Consider the following 7,020-nt stretch of genomic DNA (forward strand, 5'->3'; position numbering starts at 1 on the left):
TAAATCAGTTTTTATGCCACCGCAGCATCTGCGATGCGGTGGCATATAGCGATTCACCTGTGTGTGTGTGTGTTTGTTTGTTTGTGTGTTATATAGATTATATAGTGAACTTAAAAAATCTTCTTGTGAAAAACCACTAGTCCAATTTAGACCAAACTTGGCAGGATTGATCCTTGGGTGAAGGGCTTCCAAAGTTGTTCAAAGAATTTCATTCCATGCAATGGCAACCAAAAGGAATTGTAAGAATAAATTTAAAAAATCTTCTTGTAAAGACCCAAAAGGCCTAGAGCTTAGATATTTTGCATTAGGCATTGTCTGGTAGACCTCTACCAAGATTGTTCAAATTATAGCCCTGGGGTCAAAATCGGCCCCGCCCCAGGGGTCATTGATTTTCACTATATGTACATATAGTAAAAACTTAAAATACATTCTTGTAAAGACCCAAAAGGCCTAGAGCTTAGATATTTTGCATAAGGCATTGTCTGGTAGACCCTTACCAAGATTGTTCAAATTATAGCCCTAGGGTCAAAATCAGCCCCGCCCAGGGTGTCATTGATTTTCACTATATGTACATATAGTAAATACTTTAAATACCTTCTAGTAAAGACCCAAAAGGCCTAGAGCTTAGATATTTTGCATAAGGCATTGTGTGGTAGACCTCTACCCAGTTTGTTCAAATTATAGCCCTGGGGTCAAAATCGGCCCCGCCCCGGGGGTCATTGGTTTTCCTTCTATGTATATAGTAAAAACTTATAGTCAAAACTTTAAAAAAAATTCTTCTAGCAATTGACAAATGCTAGAGGTTAGATATTTTGCATGAAACATTGTGTAGTGAACCTCTAGCAAGATTGTTCAAATTATAGCCCTGGGGTCAAAATTGCCCACGCCCCGGGGGCCATTGATTTTCAATATATACATATAGTAAAAAATCAAAAAATCTTATTGTCTGAAGGTACAAGGCTTCAAAAACTTAAAATACCTTCTTGTAAAGACCCAAAAGGCCTAGAGCTTAGGTATCAATACGGTGGCATAGCATTTTTCTCAAATGCAATCTTGTTTATTTTTTTTATTTTTGAATTGAAAAAAATATTGATAATAGCCAGTCATCACAAGTATATAAAAATATGACAATAAATTGGTTTAGTTATTTATGGAGATTTATAGTGGAACCCCATTGTATCGTGCTATTCATTGTATCGATCTATTTACAAATCTTTCGATGTTTTTACAAATGCACTAGCTACTGATTGCTAACATTTACAACAGTGTCACGAAATTCTTTTGCATCTGTTTCGAGCCGAAAAAATGACCAAAAACATGTTTCCAGTACCGTCAGACTTTGTAGATAATAAATAGACTTATAAATAGTGTGTTCTTATTAAAAGCACATTTCTGTCTGTTGAAAGTTCCTAAATTTATGCTGACATTTTAAAACATACAACTTTGATTCTAATTGACTGAAAAATCTAGCATAAAGATGAGTCAGGCTTCCCAAACTTTGACTTACTGAGCGATTCTCACAATGCATCAATATAATGGCGTGACCTTACTCTTCAAACTGTTTGACATGTCCATAAATATCCGTATATTCCAAAGCTAAAAAGTATATATCAGTGATGTTTGCCATGTATATATTATGACAAAAGGATCAAAATAAATGATTCAAAATAAAGATTCAGGAATATTTAATTTTTTTAACTGCAGTTGTGATTTTAGGTAAATAGATCGATACAACGGGGTTCCAGGCTACTATTACTTTAAAGGTTTACAGATGTTGAATAGAAAATTATTTTTGAATTGCAAACATCTATTTGAATGAAGTGTATCTTTTTAGAATGTCTATACAACATATTTATTTTGATTAATTTCCAAAATGATTTTTGTCTTGTAAACAAAAAAATGATATTGTTTGATTATGAAGAAAAGTCAAGGGAATGTATTATATTAAAATGAATATTGAATATTCTTTTTAATATTTTTTGTGAGGAATTTTTATTATTTTCATTGAAAAATGTTTGTTTTGATTGTTTTAATTAATTCCTAATAATTATGTGTATTTATAAATCGATTGATTAATTGTTTTAATGATATTATTTTATTCATGATTGATTAATATTATTGTATTTATAATGGATTAATTTATTGATTCATTTTTATTGTATTCTTCTTAATGGATACATTTTCATTCTATACTAAATGGATCATTATTATTGTATTCTTGATGAATAAATATTTACTTTATTGTATTATTTAAGAATTTATTTGATTTCTTGTTGGCTCTTGATTTGTATAAAATTTACTGAACATATTCTTTTTGAATTACAATGGTAATTATTTCAAGAATAACTGTAAACTTTCTACATATTATGTAAGCATTGCTTAAAGTATACAATGTTAAAGGGATTTCCAAAAGTATCATGTGTCACATTTTGTAAATTGTTATTCAGTTTAATCAGAGATTTTAAGATAATTCATTATGATTGTTTAGTTTTATATGAATCCTCGATGATTTCAAAATTGTACTTCCAATGGACAGTTCCAGATTTTATTTCAGGCAAGCACAATACACAAATTCAGTAGTTGAGAAGGTGTTGTTAATATTTATGTGCCAAATTTATGCTTGATTTTTAATTTCTTAACAATATATAAGAGCTGTTGCTTACATGTTTTACAGGCTTGTTATTATTATAATTGTATATGAATCTTGTTCTGGAATAAGTAAGAAAATTTTATATATTTGCTCCAGAGGGTCAGTTTATAAATTTCAGAAGTATTTATATGAAATGACAACTTACGTCAGATGTTATGACTTTATATAGTTAGATTTTTTAATTATTTTAATGCCCCTGGATTGATTAATCGCAAGGCATGTTGTTTTTGATCTCTGTTTGTCTGTCTGTTTGGTCAACTCTACCTGGACCAATAAAAAGAAATCCTAGACATACAACCTCCAAACTTAGCCGGTACATGCAGGTTGATGGGCTCTAAAGGCCCTATGGACTGGCGTTCATTCGGATGTATCATTTGTTATATAATACACGTTCATTTTTTTGTAAATTTCTATGCTATTATGCTTGTATTTCTTTTGCAAATTAAAACAAAATGTTAATGATTTTTTAAATTATAATAAAAAATAAAATAAATCAGAATCTAAAAACAGTTTTAATGTGTTAGACTTGTGTTTTACAAAAAGGAATTTTTTGATTTGGTAACGAAGTGTTGAGCAAAGAAAATTTTCCATTTGTGAATGTACTTTTTATTGTTCAACATAAAACTATATCTTAGTCCCAGTAGGGTGTCTAGAATCTTCAGGAAATAACTTTTCATGGAAATTATTCAATATGATAAATGATATAATAAAACCATAATGTAAAAACTTAAATAAAAAAACAATAAAAGAAACATTTTTATGATTTTAATGTTAATGTCCATGATGCCCCATGGTGCTTTATTTAAATTGTGACTGTATCAAATTTAAAGTGGGAGTGACATAATGCTAAGCTAGTTTTGATAGTAAATGTTTTTATTATTAAAAATAGTGCGTGTGTATAAGTGATAGATCGCGAAACGTTGCAATGATATACTTAAGTCTTGATAAGATGTCATTAAATGTTTAAGAAGGTAAAAGAAATACATAGGTATATATAAAAAGACATAAACAAATCTTGGTAATTATAGTTTGGTTGTAACTTTTTAAATTGTATGTTTGAAACAAACAAAAAAGAGAAAAATAGAGATTTTATAAGGTTAAACTATTTTTTATGGCTATTTCGTTTTAAGAAATCATTGAATTTACTTTGTTTTATGACTTTTATCACCAATGTCACTTGCTAAGACAAACCACATACTGTGAAAAATATATACGAAAAAAAAAAAAACGAAAAAAAACAAGAAAAGGTTAGTTTCGTGACTGCCTCTGACATTTTAGTGACAAACAAAATCATGTTCAGCTCCTACGCGCTAAAGCCATTTGTGTGAGAAGAGTCGTCATTTCAGTTTCTTTGAATCGCTCACGCGGCGAATCGTCAGTGGAGCGGATCGTTGTAAGTACTGCTTTACTGTTAACACCAATAACATCGTGTGACGATCTTCTCCAGGCCCCCCACCCCTGATCCCGACAGAGGCGTGTACGTCGCGGAGAAGGCACACGTTCAAGGTCAAATACACCTCTAGTAACAAGAGACGATTGCTTGGGGATTGTCGTGACTAACTCGGAGAGTTGGCGCGAAACAAGAGCCGTTTTTTGTGATGTTGCGTAAGAAAACGTTGATGCCATGCAGTAAATTTTCATTTTCCCTCCTCTCCACCAAACCCACCCAAAAGAAGAACAAAATCAAGGAAAAATTAGCCCTGAAAGGGAAGGGCGTCCCCAAAAGGGGACTTCTACAGTGGACCCACATGGACGCTGGAAAGGGAAATTTGGACATATATTCATTCCAGCGGGCCCAAAAATAAAAAACTAAATTTTTACTACACTTTTAAAAATTTTTTTGAGATGAAGGACCGCGAAGGGGGGGACATGGGGGCCCTGGTTGATTTTTTAGGATGCCCCCCCTTTAAAATTTATATTTAAAAAATTCAAAGATGATTGCGTAAATAATGTCAAGTAGATTTTTTGACCAGAAGAACATTTTAAAAGATAAAGGGCTGAAGACCTGCCCAACCCTTTTTTTTTCATAGAAGAAAGTGAGAATTCTTTCCCCGCGCATAGTGTGATCCCCCAGGGATTGGGAATGACATCCGCCACCTAGGGAAATTTTCCCCGGGAAATGGTCGCTAAAATTGAGTGTTTTTTAAGGGCAAGCCCAACTTTCAGCCCGTAGGGGCGTTCCCGGGGGGTTTTTAAAAAGGACAGAAAAAAAGAAAAACATATTTTTTTAAAATAAATTGGGGGTTTTGGGAAAAAACGTTTTAAATTTTTTGGACTGAGCTTGCATTGTGGTTTTAGAGTCATAAGTCCCTGGGGATTTGGGTTTAAAAGGCCCCCAACGGGTTTTAGATTTTTTTTTTGAAGAAAAATGGCCCCCTTCCCTAAACGGCAAATTTCTTTGGGTGTGTCAATGTTTGAGGAAGGTAGAGTTAAGGATGATCCCCGCCCTGGAAGGCCAATTTCCCCAAAAATCTTCGGAAAAAATCATTTCACTGTCAAAGCCCTTTGTTGATGGAAAAATTTCAAGATATACCCTTTGGGGGAGGGTTAATGACATTTCGGGCCTTAGTTTGTGGTTTATGTGTTTTTCTTTCTTGAAAGAAAAAGGAAGGAAAGTGTTTCGCGCCGGGAAAAACCTTTTTTTTAACCTCTGACCAGAAAAGGAAAAGGATTGGAAAAAAAGGCCCTTATTGACTTTGGTTTCGATCAAAACCCCAGAAAAACCCGAGGAGAATTGGTCCCCCGAGCCTTTTTTTGGGTTTTGAGCCCACAATAAATTCAGTTACAAAAAGCCCTAAGGGAAAAAACGCGGTCCCCAGTTGATGTTGACGTTAAAAGGCCAAAAAAGGGTTCCCCTTTTTTAAAAAAAAAAAAGGTTTTAAAAAGTTTTTTTTAAAAAATCCCATGTTTTTTTTTACCCTTTTATTTTGGGAAAAAGTGGGCCGTGCCGCTCTGGGGCCCGAGGGGGTAAGTGTCCCTGGAAACATTTTTGCTGTTTACCAAAGTTATCACTGGGTTTTAAAAAAAATCACTAAAATAACAAAAAACCCAAAATCCGAGTGCAAAAGGACTAATGCACCTAACGCAAAACGGTCACCCTTGGTTTTAAACGTTAAATTTTGAGGAATTATGGTTTTTTTTTAAAATTTCCGCTTATAGTCCTGACCTTTTTTCCTTTGTCGTGGAAATTTTGTTTAAAAATTTCCCTCCCGCCTAAAAAGGGGGTTTTTTGCGACCGGTTCCAGTGCAGCCCTTGTACCGTAAATAGGGAAAAATTGGGAAATAATTTAAACGAGGGTTAATGTTTCAAATTTTACGAAGGGGCCCAGAAGATTTAGATCCATTCGCGTGTTTCGTTTTAACCCCGAATTTAATTTTTCTAAGGGGTGGGGAAAAATTAACCCAAAAAAAATTTAAAACGTTGCAAAATTTTTTTACAACCAGAAAGCCCAAAAAATTAAAAGATTTTTAAAAACATTTTAGAATTTTTTCTTTAATTTTCATTTTAAAAAATTTCTGTTTTTTTGCCCCAAACTTATCTTTGTTTTTTAAAATTTACTTTTTTTTTGTTGGGTTTAGGTTTTTTTGAAACCCCGGAAAATGATCTCAAATTTTAATGTTAAAGGAGTCGAAAAAGTAAATTTTCCTATTTCACAGACAAATATTTTAGCATGGAACCCAAAAAGCGAGCCTTTTGTTTATTTTTTTAATTAAACCCAAATTTAAAATTTTGCCCCTTTTTAGAAAATATCGGGAAGACTAGTCATTTAAAGCCACTATTATTATGCTCTAAACTGCTTAAAAACACCCTTAAGACAACACAGGATTAACAAATTCTAATTAATGATGATGTCCAATTAAAACTTATAAAAATCTTATAAAAATGGTTTGATCTTTTGTCAAAGCTCCTCAAACACAATTTATTAAAATATTTTTGTCGAGAATATATATTGCTCAAAACTTGGTAAGGAAACAGCAAAGAACAAAACACACACAAACACAAACAAACAGAAAACGATAAGATATCAACCAATAATGAATTAACGTCAAATTCCAGTTATTGTTTAAACTCTTGTATATAGAAGCTGTTAAAAAGCAGTGTTCGTATATATTTATATTTTATTATATATTTATATATTAATAAGTTTTCTCTAGAGAACTTGGCCTAGACCTTGCTCAGAAATTTTCTTTCCCTTTTCAATTTAAGATTCCCCGGGGAGTCATTAATCTCCCTCAGCGGCTTTAATTTTGGGGGAAAAACACTACCCCTTTTTTTAAAAAATAAACGGTAAAAGGAACAGTGGAAAACATTCCCAAAAAAGATGCCGCAAGGGGAAAGTTAAAAAAAACATGTCATTTCACATTATTCT

This window comes from Ruditapes philippinarum, unplaced genomic scaffold (assembly GCF_026571515.1).
Source record: "Ruditapes philippinarum isolate M1 unplaced genomic scaffold, ASM2657151v2 ctg1296_1_1_1_1, whole genome shotgun sequence".
Lineage (NCBI taxonomy): Eukaryota > Metazoa > Mollusca > Bivalvia > Venerida > Veneridae > Ruditapes > Ruditapes philippinarum.